The following is a 13,607-nucleotide window of genomic DNA, read 5'->3' on the forward strand; positions in this document are numbered from 1 at the left end:
AGCATCCTGGATCAGGCCTTCCACCTTCTCTGTATTTACTGGAAGGAAGTTGCCATTAAGGGCGGGAAGATTTATGTGGCTTTTATTGATCTATGGTCTGCATTTGATCTAGTTCTCCAGGCCGGTTTATGGAGATTTTAAAAAGAGATGGGCATACCGGGAAATCTTTTAGCTATTTTAATACGATTGCACTCATCAAACACAGCTCAAGTTGGGTGGGGGGGGAGAACAATCAAGCAATGGAGAAATTCCCAATTCAACGTGGAGTGATACAGGGTTCTGTGTTAGCTCCCACACTTTTGACTTCAATGGGGTGGTCAATTTCTTAGATCGAGATGGGTGTGATAAACCTGCTCTTCTTTTCGCTGTCAGCACCCTTCTTATCCCCAATTCCAGGCAAGACCTCCAACAACTCTTGAATGACTTTACTCGGTTCTGCGATGAGCGCGGCCTTGTATTAAATGAGTCCAAAACAAAATATATGATTTTCACAAGATGAACTGGCAAACCATCCAAAAGTCATGTGCTTGTGGGAAGCAGCCATCTGGAGCAAGTAGATGTTTTTGATTATCTGGGTATCCACCTGACCCCTAACATACACTGGGCTCCCCACATAGAGAAAGTTAAACTGTTGCTAACTCAGCAGACCGCTCACATTAGTAAAATTCATAGAAATATGCTGTCTAGGCAAGTGGCCCCAGCCCTGGAAATGTATAGCATTAAGGCCTGGGGGCGGGGGGGGGGGGGTCCGTTATGGAGCAGAGCTTTGGGGCACTGGTAATATAAATTGTTTATCTAGTATAGAAAATAATTTTCTTAGATCTCTGTTAGACTTACCTCTCAGTACCCCTCTGACTCCACTCTACTTGGATTTCGCACATAGACAGTTGGCCCATAAGCTAGACTACAAATTACTCATGTTCTGGTATCAGTTGTGGTCTGTTGAAGGGCTTACCTCCTACCGTGAGGCTCTGTCTGGTCTTTTGAAATTCTCCCAGGCAACCTCGATTCTATGGTTAAGCTCATTGAGGGATTTACTGCGGAGGCTGGGATGGAGGCATTCTGGTCTAATCTGGAAAGTCTGGCTCTTATTCCAAGGGCCAGGGTTAAAGTGATGTTCTGGGAAACAATAGCTGAGAAGGAGTCGGTAAAACCAGAGGGTAGTTTGACCCAGGAGTTCCTTAATTTTAAATTTGTTTCCCGTTATGAGGACGCTATTAATGAAATTGTTCCACCTCTTGCACGCAAACTTTTTTCACAGTTTCGATACAAGACTTTACCTACTAAATTGTTTTGTACTAAGTGGCGTTGTAATGCTTTTAACGATGATCTCTGTCCTTCATGCAAAGCCAGCCCAGAATCCATTGTGCATCTATTCATTTTTTGTCAAGATTACATATATTTGAGGAAAAACTGGATAATTCTGTTATGCAGATTGGTTGGTCCCGGCCATTACCTAGATGTGTTGGGAATCAGATACATGCAGGGTAATCGTTTTTCAGCTGGCCAAATATTGGTTTGCACTTTAAATTAAGCGCTCTAAATGTATGCCATGAAGTTCTGTATTTTATTACTGTTCTTTCCTTTTCTATTTTTTCCTATTATTTTATGGCACCTATGTCTTTTTAGAAAAATAAGGAAATGTTTTTTACATTCTGGTTTCTACTCCTCTTGTGCTGTGTACTTTTTGAAATCTCTGTGATCGAAATAAAGTTATATATATGATACCCTTTACACATCTCACTGCAACCATTTTACGAGAACACACACAATTCTTACAGACCACAGGAACAATCAGATGACACTTACTGGTAGCACTGGGATCTCGGAAGCTCGCCACCTTGCCACAGGGTATGGGTTTGGTCTAGCTATAAGAAAAAAAGATGGTACATTGCTCTGTGAATGCTGAACAAGTACAAAGTGTACATATGAAGCACATTACATTGACTTTACACATGCGTGGTATAGTCTGTATGTTAGTCTTGTTGCATAAGGCAAAGTTGCATTGCCCTAAGGCTGGCCATATGCAAGCCATGTTGCAGTGTATTCAGATAATTCCAGGCACATCACGTATCAGGTGCACAGAGTGCAGACAAGGTACAAGACCACCCTAGCTTGCTACAAGGAGCAAGGGTGCCTGGCTTTGATGGCTATGTGAACAGTCCAATTTGACTGACCACACTCTGCATAGTATGATAATGCTCAGGCCTTCTCAAGTCAGTACGTGTTCTTTACAATGCTACACACATCAGACAGTACCCATGCTTGTTCGTCCTCTTCACCACGCTCCTTACATGTGAGCACGGCACTGTGAATGAACAATGATCATTCAAGGCCTGTACAGGCTCATACAGGATTCATTACCATTTTCTGTAATACACACCACAGGGGATCAGCACAACACCATCTCAGCCAACTGAATTTGAGTGGCAGTTGCTGAAAGACAATGCAGTGACAAAGTTGAAGCCGGCAGGATTAGAATTGCAGGTGGCGTTACTCGTGAAAATGGTTCACACCTTGCAAAAAACTATGGATCGGATTGGGCAGCAACTCAAGTACCTCCCTCCGACTTTCTGGCCCTCCCAAGTTCATATTGGTTGTTTTTAGTGTATAGAGTGTTAGCATAGGTTAGGATAGGTTTTAGCTTAGTGATAGGGTAGGTTAGTTTTAGAGTTATTATAGCTTTTAATATTTATCTGTTGTTAGGTGGGGATATGGGTGGGTAGGTTGTTAAGTGGGTGACGGTTAATGTTTAGCATGTGTTATAAAAAAAATTAAACATTCAAAAAATACGAAAAAATGCATATTTGTTTAGGTTTTAATGTTTAGGTAGTTTGTGTAAAGGTGCAGTTTATGTTTGTCTTCTGTGAAAACGTGTATTGAGAGGGTTGGGAGTTGATGTTTAGCCTGTCTTTTGTGGTATATGTGTAGAGTAGAATAAGTTAAGGCTAGGTAGTTTAGGTCAGTTTTAAGTTAGGATAGTGTAGGTAAGTTAGCATAGATTAGTTTAGGCATAGTTTAGATAAGAATAGCTAGTGTAGGTAATTTATGTATAGATTGTAAGATTTTTATGGTGTGTTAAATAAATATTCTTTTGCACTTTCAGAACTGCTTACTTATTAACTGTGTGGCAGTTGTCACATCTGCTTAGATTGGGTTAAGAACATGCTCTAGAATTTCCTGCCAGTGTTTGTATACATGTGTTACTCGTTGGAGCACCTAAGGAGTAGATCATGTCAAGTTTACAATGGAGTCGCTTAAGGGATCTTTAAACTTGATTGTGCACTGTAAGTGACACTCTTGCTGTGAATGGACACACAACCCAAAATAGGTATTAACCTACTGTTGCACTGTGTGTATGTGATGCTACATCTTTTGTATGGATGATTATGCCAAGCCATTGTGACTAATTTAGGATATGTTGGGTGCCACACTGTTGGCAGGCACTTTCACACTCTCCCTAGCACCATTTTGTCACATCACTGTTGTTTGCTGGCTAGTATGCATGGAAGTATCCCCAAACTGGGCAGAAACGTCTTTCAGTCTTACCATTGACTTCATGCATGTGACCTTGGGTATATACTTGCTAGTTTAGATGCACATAGGGATTATGTTAGAATCCGGGTTCTCTGGTTGGCACAGGTAGGTACTTGTGACAAGCAGGGAACCTTTCCTCTAGTTAGGGTAAGGGGTTACACTCCTAAAATAACCCCTGCTCACCCTCTAGGTAGCTTGGCGCGAGCAGACAAGGCTTATCTCAGAGCGTTATAGGTTAAGCATTTGTGAACACATACAGTAACCAAGTGACACCACTACAAATGGACACCACACAGGTTGTATATTAAAAATAAGGATTCTTTATATAGAGTAACCACAAGACCATTAAACGATAAAAATACACAATACTGTTACTTTAGATGGTAGAAGGTTGCTTAGTTCTCTTAAGTTCTTAAATGCGACACTTTAAGTCAATGTACCTTTTAGATGCGACACGCAGAGCAACGAAAGTGTTGCAACGATGTTGATGCGCTGAAGTTTTTGGTGCAAAGAAATAAAGACGTGAAGATCTTCCAGATGCGTTACGCTTCTCCGATGTTGCGAGAAGACTCGACTCGATGCGTCAGCTGCAGCGGGTCACCCTTTACGCGATGCGATGACAGCGGCCTTGGCAGCGGCACTCTTCTCCGACGTTTGTGAGACGCTTACGCTCGATGCGATGTTGCAGCGGCGACACCCTTTTACGCGATGCGACGACAGCAGCTCCGACAGCGGCACTCCGTGGATGCGAGGCGCTTTTCTTGATGCAGTGCAATGCGACAGCTACAATGGCTGCGATGGCGACACGCTTCTTCCTCGATGCGAGACTCTTCTCTTGATGCGGTGCGATGCGTCAGCTACGATGGCGACACGCTTCTTTGGCGTTGCGAGACACTTCCTGGATGATGCGAGACGCTTCCGCTCGATGCGATGCTGCAGCGGCGACACACTTTACGAGATGCGACGACAACAGCTCCGACGGCGGCACGCTTCTCCTTCTTGAGTCGCGCTTCCAGCTCCTTGCGACACGCAGTCCCTCAGAAGGCCCAACAACAGCAGCAGGCACTTCCAAAGAACTTTGGGGAGCTGGGGGGTGAAGTCTGTTGTTCCTGAGACTTCAGCAGGAGGCAAGTTCTATTCCAAGCCCTTGGAGATCTGTTTAAGCACAAGTTGAATTAAAGTCTTTGTAGTCTTTTTCCTCTCCTTCAGCAGCAAGGCAACCACTGCAGGCCAATCCCCTAGGTCAGGGACAGTACTCCTCCTTACAGCTTTCCCAGTTCCTTCTCCTCAGGCAGAGGTTCTTCTTGTCAAGCAGGATCTAATTTCTTGGGTGCAGGGTCCCAATACTTATACCCCTAATTCCTTTGTTCCTCTGGGGTAGAGGGGCCTTTGCCCAGTCCAAACCAGTTCCTGAGCACTTTGTTGACATGACTCTGACTTTCTATTCAGGGTGCAGGGCAGAGACATCAGCCGTGCCACAGGAGGTGGAGCCAGCATTGTGGTGGCAGAGCACAGCCCTATTCAGAGTCCAGGTGCACTCCTCCCACCCATCTGGATGTCAATCTCTCTATTCACCACCATGGCTACCTAGCCCTGCCCCTCTGGGTTTCCCCAGCCCTGTCACTCACACAAACCAGACAGGCAGCTACACATCATAGCAGAGGCGGGCTGAAATGGTTAGGAAAGCAAATACCAACTTTCTAAAAGTGGTATTTGCAAACACAGAATATTAAAATAAACTTTACTAATACAATGCACCCTGCTCTTGGGCCTACCATAGGGGTGACTAATATGAAGTTAAGGGAAGGTTTGGGGACTGGGAAGTGGGTGCACTTGCCCAGTCAGCATGACAGTACCAGACTGCACGCAGGTTCTGCAATGGCAGACCTTAGACACATTTTACTAGGCCGCTTCTGTGGGTGGCACAACCAGTGCTGCAAGCCCACCAGCAGCATTTGTATTTACAAGCCCTGGGCACTCCTGGTGCACTTTACTGGGGTCTGACAGTAAACCAAATAAGCCAATCATGGAATCCAACCAACATATTCATTTTAAATAGGGAGCACTTGCACTGTGGCACTGGTTGGCAGTGGCACAGTTCTCTGAGCAGCTAACACCAGCAAAACACATGAGGCACCGCGACAAAAAGTGGAAGGGAGACTCATGTCAAGGTGCCAGGTCTAACAAGTGTCCCCTCCAGCTGAAACGTGGGGAGAACTACCCTACCCCAGGGAGTTCCTTATCACTAAGGCGGAAAAATCTGGACAGACCGTCAGCATTGGTGTGATCTGTACCAGGGCGATGTTCCACCGTGAAATCCATACCCTGTAGGGAAATGGACCACCTCAACAGCTTTGGATTCTCACCCCTCATATGCATCAACCATCTGAGGGGCCTGTGATCTGTCTGAACCCGGAAGTGAGACCCAAACAGGTAGGGTCTTAGCTTCTTCAGCGCCCAGACCACAGCAAATGCCTCACGCTCAATAGCACTCCATCTCTGTTCCCGCGGAAGTAACCTCCTGCTAAGGAAGGCTACAGGTTGATCTAGACCCTCCTCATTAATCTGTGAAAGAACAGCCCCCACACCATGCTCTGAAGCATCTGTCTGAACGATAAACTCTTTGGAGAAGTTGTTAAACTCTTTGGAGAAGTTGGGAGCCAAGAGCACGGGCGCCGTGCACATAGCAGCTTTCAGGGCCTCAAAAGCTTTCTGACAGGTGTCTGTCCAAATCACTTTCCTGGGCTGCTTCCTAGAAGTCAGCGCTGTCAAGGGGGCAACAATGTTGCCATACCCCTTGACAAACCTCCTGTAGTACCCAGTGAGACCTAGGAAGGCTCTCACCTCTGTCTGGGTTTTGGGCGACTCCCAATTCAGGATGGTTTCTATCTTGGGTTGAAGGGGCGCCACCTGGCCGCTCCCAACCTGGTGCCCCAAGTACACCACGGAACCCTGCCCGATCTGGCACTTACTCTCCTTGATCGTGAGGCCTGCCCTCCGCAGCGCCATCAACACTTCCCAGAGGTGGCGCAGGTGTTCTTCCCAAGTGGAGCTGAACACTGCGATGTCATCCAGGTAGGCTGCACTGAACGAGTCCAGTCCAACCAACACCTGGTTGACCAACCTCTGGAAGGTGGCAGGGGCATTCTTCATCCCAAAGGGCACAACCCGGAACTGGTAGTACCCATCTGGGGTGGAAAATGCTGACCTCTCTTTGGCCCCCTCGGTCAAGGCGATCTGCCAGTACCCAGACGTTAAATCAAATGTACTGAGGTAGTTGGCAGCCCCTAGCCGATCTATGAGCTCATCAGCTCTGGGGATGGGGTGTGCGTCAGTCCTGGTGACTGAATTGAGTCCTCTGTAGTCCACACAGAACCAGAGTTCGGGTGTGGCTCCCGGCGCTGCAGCCTTTGGGACCAAGACCACTGGGCTGGCCCAAGGACTGCTGGAGGACTCAATTACCCCGAGTGCAAACATCTTGGAGACCTCCTCCTTGATGCAGGTCCTCACCCTGTCAGTCACCCTGTGGGCCTTGTGCCTCACAGGTGTACTATCCCCAGTGTCTACATCATGGACGCACCAATCAGTGACACCGGGAACCAGGGAAAACAGATCAGAAAATTGTCCCAGCAGCTGGCGACAATCATTCTGTTGCTCAGGGGTCAGGGCAGAAGAGAGAATGACACCATCCACTGACCCATCTTGCTCCTGGGCTGACAGGAGGTCAGGAAGAGGCTTGGTCTCCTCTTCCATCCCAGCATCTGTTGCCAAGAGCATGCCCACTTGGGACCTCTCCAAGTGGGGCTTGAGGCGGTTGACAAGAAGGACCCTTAAGGGGTTCCTTGGAGACCGCAAGTCCACCAAATAGGTAACTGGACTCTTGCGCTCCACCACCTCAAAGGGACCGGTCCACTTATCCTGGAGCGCACAAGGCTCCACGGGGGCCAAGACCCACACCTTTTGTCCAGGCTGAAGCTCTACCAGAGTGGCATTCTGGTCGTACCACCGCTTCATCTCCTCCTGGCTGGCTTCCAGATTTGCCTCAGCAAGTTGCCTGAATCGCCTAGTCTGATTTCTGAAGGCCAGCATGTAGCTATATACACTCTGGGGAGGTTTCCTGGGAGATTGCTCCCAGCCTTCCTTGACCAGACTTAGAGGTCCTTTCACTGGGTGGCCATACAGGAGCTCAAAGCGGCTGAACCCTAGAGACTTCTATGGCACCTCACGGTACGCAAAGAGAAGGCATGGCAAGAGGACGTCCCACTTACGCCTCATGGGTTCTTCCAGACCCATTATCATGCCCTTGAGGGTACGGTTGAATCTCTCAACCAACCCGTTTCCTTGGGGGTGGTAAGGTGTGGTGAACTTGTAGGTTACACCACACTCTTGCCAAAGGGATTTCATATACTTGGATATGAAATTGGTACCCTGGTCAGACACCACCTCTAGAGGGAATCCCACTCTGGAGAAAATTCCCATCAGTGCATGTCCCACCACGGGGGCCGTCACTGTCCTCAGAGGGATGGCTTCCGGGTCCCGGGTGGCGTGGTCCACCAGGACCAGGATAAACCTGTTGCCCATGGCTGTCCTGGGGTCCAGTGGCCCCACAATGTCAATCCCCACTCGCTGGAATGGGGTACCGACCACAGGGAATGGCTGGAGTGGAGCCTTCTGCTTCCTTCCACTCTTTCCACTTGCCTGGCAAGTCTGACAGGTCATGCAGTGAGTGCCTGAACTCCTACGCATTTGAGGCCAATAAAAGTGGGTGACAAGTCTTTCAAAGGTCTTGTCCTGCCCCAAATGTCCTGCCAATGGCACATCGTGAGCCAGCCCCAGTAGGAAGGCTCTGAAGTCCTGGGGTACCACCAGCGCACGGGCTGACCCAGGCTCAGCAACCTTAGGCTCTGTATATAGGAGGTCGTTCTCCCAGTAAATGAAATGTGACCCAGACTGATCACCTGCGGCCTGGTCTGCAGCCTGCTGCCGCATACCCACGAGAGAAGGGCATTCTTTCTGCGCTTTACAAAAGTCCTCCCTGGAGGGGCCTCCTTCCTGCTGCCAATGGGTCAGCTCAGGCAGGTCCCCCAGTTCAGCTATCTGTTCCCCGGGAAGGCTCCAGGGCATCCCCCTCAAGGTCTGCTTCCTCCTGGGCCGTGGGAACTTCAGGGGCCGGTTTCCCACGCCCCCTGCCTCTTCTCTCTAAGGCCGGTCCCTGGACCTCCCTCTCAGGCTCCAGGACCTCTTGAGCACCTCTACTTACTGCCATGGACCGTGTGGTGACACACGCCCAATCCGGCATACCCAACATCTCCAGGTGAGCACTCCGCTCCACCTTAGCCCAAGGTGAGCTCTCCAAGTCGTTCCCTAACAGACAGTCTACAGGCATGGCGGGCCTCACAGCTACCTGAAGAGTACCAGAGACCCCCCCCACTCAAAGGAAACCTGAGCCACCTTGCAGTGCCTACTGTGTTGTCAGCGGCAACAACTGGATAGAATGCTCCTGGGACAACCTGCTCTTGAGACACCAGGTGACACTTGACAGCTGTCACACTGGCTCCTGTATCTCTGAGAGCTTCCACCCTACGGCCATTGATGGTCACCCACTGCCTGTATTTCTTAGTGTTATCAGGCAGCTGGGTTTGGGGGACCATCTCACAGTCTCCTAATGAGACAAGGGACATCTCTGCGGGACCCCACCCACCTTGGACTGCCATCTCCTCCCCCAAGGCTACACTAGTTATCTGCCGGGGCGGAGCACCAGTTGGTGCTGGTTTACCATACAAAGGACACTTTAAATCAGAGGCAAAATGCCCCATGTTACCACACTTGTAACATTTTATGGGCCCCTTTTGAACAGGTGGACCTGTCGGGCCCCAGTTGGTTTCTGTGGTGGGGGAGGCTGAGAACCTTTCCCTTGGTTCCCTTGGGGATTACTTTGGGGCCTTCTTTGGAACTCCCTCTGTTTACCCTTGGCCCCCCCACTCTTCCGCTGGGGACCCTGCCCACCTTTAGCGGAGTCTCCAACTGGACCCTTGTGGACCCTGGTACTGACCCAGCGGTCCGCCTCCTCAGCAAGCTTCCTAGGGTTAGTCAGCCTACTATCAATCAGGTGCTGGCGTAGCTCAGGAAAACAATTACTGGACAACTGCTCCCATGCCATTAAATCAAGAAGCCCTTGAAAATCATTAACCTTGCTACCCTTCACCCAACCATCCAGTGCTCTGCAAAAAAAAGTCACATACTCAACATACGTACTGTTTGGAATCTTGGTGCAACCCCTGAACCTTTGCCTATACAACTCAGGGGTCAACCCATACCTAGCCATCAAAGCTGCCTTCATATGGGGATAAGAATTATAATCATCTGAAGGCATGTCTAGCAGTGTGTCCCGCCCCTCACTAAGGAACCGTCCCCACAACCCCGCTCCCCAATCCTTCTCAGGGACCCGGTGGGAAGACATGGCTACTTCATAGGCTTTGAACCACTGCCCTATGTCATCATTTAAAAAAAATTATTTTACCACATCTTTGGGTATGTACACCCTTGATTCTACTTGCACTGACGGTGTGCTGCCACCAGAGGGAGCAATTTCTAAACTCTGGGCCTTCAGCTCCAACTCCCTCAAAACCTTTTCATGTTCACACTGTAGCTTTTTTTCTTCTAGGGCTAATTTTCTACTTTGCATTTCAAATTCTAACTGCCCACTTAACTTGAGCTTGGTCAGCTCCAATTCATGCATCCTACACTCTTTTCTATCTGCCAGCTCTTCTGGAGATAGACTTTTATTGAAAACACTGCTACCGGCAGGGGAAGGGGTTCTCCTTCCTCTTGGACCCACTGGCCCTTCCAGCTGCTCCTCTGCATTATCATTATCAGTGGCATTCCTTGCTTCTACCCAGGCCCTCAGCGCCTTGTAGAACTCTGCCTTATGTTTGCATCCAGTTGTAGAAACATGAAATTTCTTGCAGAAGAATTTCAGCTGCTTGGCAGTGTAGCTATCCAATTTCTCTTCTTCCCATTCAAATTCAGTACCTTTTAGATGCGACACGCAGAGCAACGAAAGTGTTGCAACGATGTTGATGCGATGAAGTTTTTCGTGCAAAGAAATAAAGACGTGAAGATCTTCCAGATGCGTTACGCTTCTCCGATGTTGCAAGAAGACTCGACTCGATGCGTCAGCTGCAGCGGCGTCACCCTTTACGCGATGTGACGACAGCGGCCTTGGCAGCGGCACTCTTTTCCGACGTTTGCGATGTTGCAGCGGCGACACCCCTTCACGCGATGCGACGACAGCAGCTCCGACGGCGGCACGCTTCTCCGTGGATGCGAGGCGCTTTTCTTGATGCGGTGCAATGCGACAGCTACGATGGCTGCGATGGCGACACGCTTCTTCCTCGATGCGAGACTCTTCTCATGATGCGGTGCGATGCGTCAGCTACGATGGCGACACGCTTCTTTGGCGTTGCGAGACACTTCCTGGATGATGCGAGACGCTTCCGCTCAATGCGATGCTGCAGCGGCGACACACTTTACGAGATGCGACGACAACAGCTCCGACGGCGGCACGCTTCTCCTTCTTGAGTCGCGCTTCCAGCTCCTTGCGACACGCAGTCCCTCAGAAGGCCCAACAACAGCAGCAGGCACTTCCAAAGAACTTTGGGGAGCTGGGGGGTGAAGTCTGTTGTTCCTGAGACTTCAGCAGGAGGCAAGCTCTATTCCAAGCCCTTGGAGATCTGTTTAAGCACAAGTTGAAATAAAGTCTTTGTAGTCTTTCTCCTCTCCTTCAGCAGCAAGGCAACCACTGCAGGCCAATCCCCCAGGTCAGGGACAGTACTCCTCCTTACAGCTTTCCCAGTTCCTTCTCCTCAGTCAGAGGTTCTTCTTGTCAAGCAGGATCTAATTTCTTGGGTGCAGGGTCCCAATACTTATACCCCTAATTCCTTTGTTCCTCTGGGGTAGAGGGGCCTTTGCCCAGTCCAAACCAGTTCCTGAGCACTTTGTTGACATGACTCTGACTTTCTATTCAGGGTGCAGGGCAGAGACATCAGCCGTGCCACAGGAGGTGGAGCCAGCATTGTGGTGGCAGAGCACAGCCCTATTCAGAGTCCAGGTGCACTCCTCCCACCCATCTGGATGTCAATCTCTCTATTCACCACCAGGCTACCTAGCCCTGCCCCTCTGGGTTTCCCCAGCCCTGTCACTCACACAAACCAGACAGGCAGATACACATCATAGCAGAGGCGGGCTGAAATGGTTAGGCAAGCAAATACCAAGGGCCCGATTCACAGAACTAATTTATTTGCAAACACAGAATATTAAAATAAACTTTACTAAAAGATGTATTTTATTATTCTGAGTTCAGGCATACTAAACTCGAATTTCTACCATGTTCCCTGGGTCTGTTAGGATCATAGGATGTAACAATTCTGACAGCCCATTCTGGCCTATGGGAACAGGTAGCCTTGCAATAGTGAAAAACGAAAATGGCTGTAATTCACTATTAGGACATGCCACACACATCAGGGCTTGTCCTACCTTATGCTTACAATGCACCCTGCCCTTGGGCCTACCATAGGGGTGACTAATATGAAGTTAAGGGAAGGTTTGGGGACTGGGAAGTGGGTGCACCTGCCCAGTCAGCATGACAGTACCAGACTGCATGCAGGTTCTGCAATGGCAGACCTTAGACACATTTTACTAGGCTGCTTCTGTGGGTGGCACAACCAGTGCTGCAAGCCCACCAGCAGCATTTGTATTTACAAGCTCTGGGCACTCCTGGTGCACTTTACTGGGGTCTGACAGTAAACCAAATAAGCCAATCATGGAATCCAACCAACATATACATTTTAAATAGGGAGCACTTGCACTGTGGCACTGGTTGGCAGTGGCACAGTGCTCTGAGCAGCTAACACCAGCAAAACACATGAGGCACCGCGACAAAAAGTGGAAGGGAGACTCACGCCAAGGTGCCAGGTCTCACAGATTACATAAACTATTTTGCATGGCCTGTGCAGTTTTATCCCCGGGTCTATGAAACACTGTTTCCTTTAGATGGTAGGGAGTGTCTATAGGACTCAACACATCCACCATGGTCTACTTAGTCCAATAATGAACAGACATACAACACACTGCTTTTGACACATGAACCATGGAGAAAGTGGCAGTCCTTGGGGCAACAACCCCAAAATAGTTTGTGAGCCATTGGCTGTCCAGACAGAGTCCTTGGGACATTTGGAGTAGAGGAGTGTTGCAATGAGGATGACCAAATTGCCATTAGGGAAGATAGGCCACATCGACAGTACACAAATGGCTGAGATCAACAGGTGGGAAAGCAAATGGAGGACAATACCAGTTGAGAAGTACACTGGCGTAGCCATAAGTACAGGTCAATAGAGAAACTGACCATGTGGCTACAGGCCAGTTTTTCTGTGGAAAGAAGTGAAGTCCACATTGTTGTCCTCTGATGTGCGTGGTACCTCCTGTGAGGGGGCTGTTGTCGGTGCCCCCCACAGCATTTTGCTTCGCCAACAAGTAAGGTAGCACAGCACTAAGAAGGGCCTGCTGGTTTGCCAGTACAGCAACAATGCTGCGGTGTAAGGCACCTATTGTTGCTATGTCGGAGTCCTGCTTCCACTCCATGGACTACAGGATGTTGTGCATTGCCCCCAGCTGGTTGGTCACCTTGCTGGTGTCACTTCAGCAGGGCAGTAGTTCATGCCTCTGCTTATGACACCAGCAATCAATGTCAGCCAGGGACTTGGCAGTTCTTGCAGTCCAGGGCTGGGGATGGGCTGGCTGGTGGTGTTTGTTGGGTGATAGGCTCTGGAGATGGTGTGATGCTGTTGGCCCTTCTTGCGACCAGAGAAGATGTCAGAATGGAGTACAGGATTTTCTGGAGGATGTCTTGGTTAAGGATTGGTAGTCTGTCATTGTCAGGAGGATCCTCATCCAGGACAGGCAGCTGCTCAGGAGTTGTTGGTAAACCCTCTGCAATCAACTAGATATATGTTGAGGTTGATCTCTGTCAGATGGTGACACAAATAATCTGGTTGACATTCAGACTTCATACT

The sequence above is a fragment of the Triturus cristatus genome, chromosome 2_1, assembly GCF_964204655.1.
Source record: "Triturus cristatus chromosome 2_1, aTriCri1.1, whole genome shotgun sequence".
Classification (NCBI taxonomy): Eukaryota; Metazoa; Chordata; class Amphibia; order Caudata; family Salamandridae; genus Triturus; species Triturus cristatus.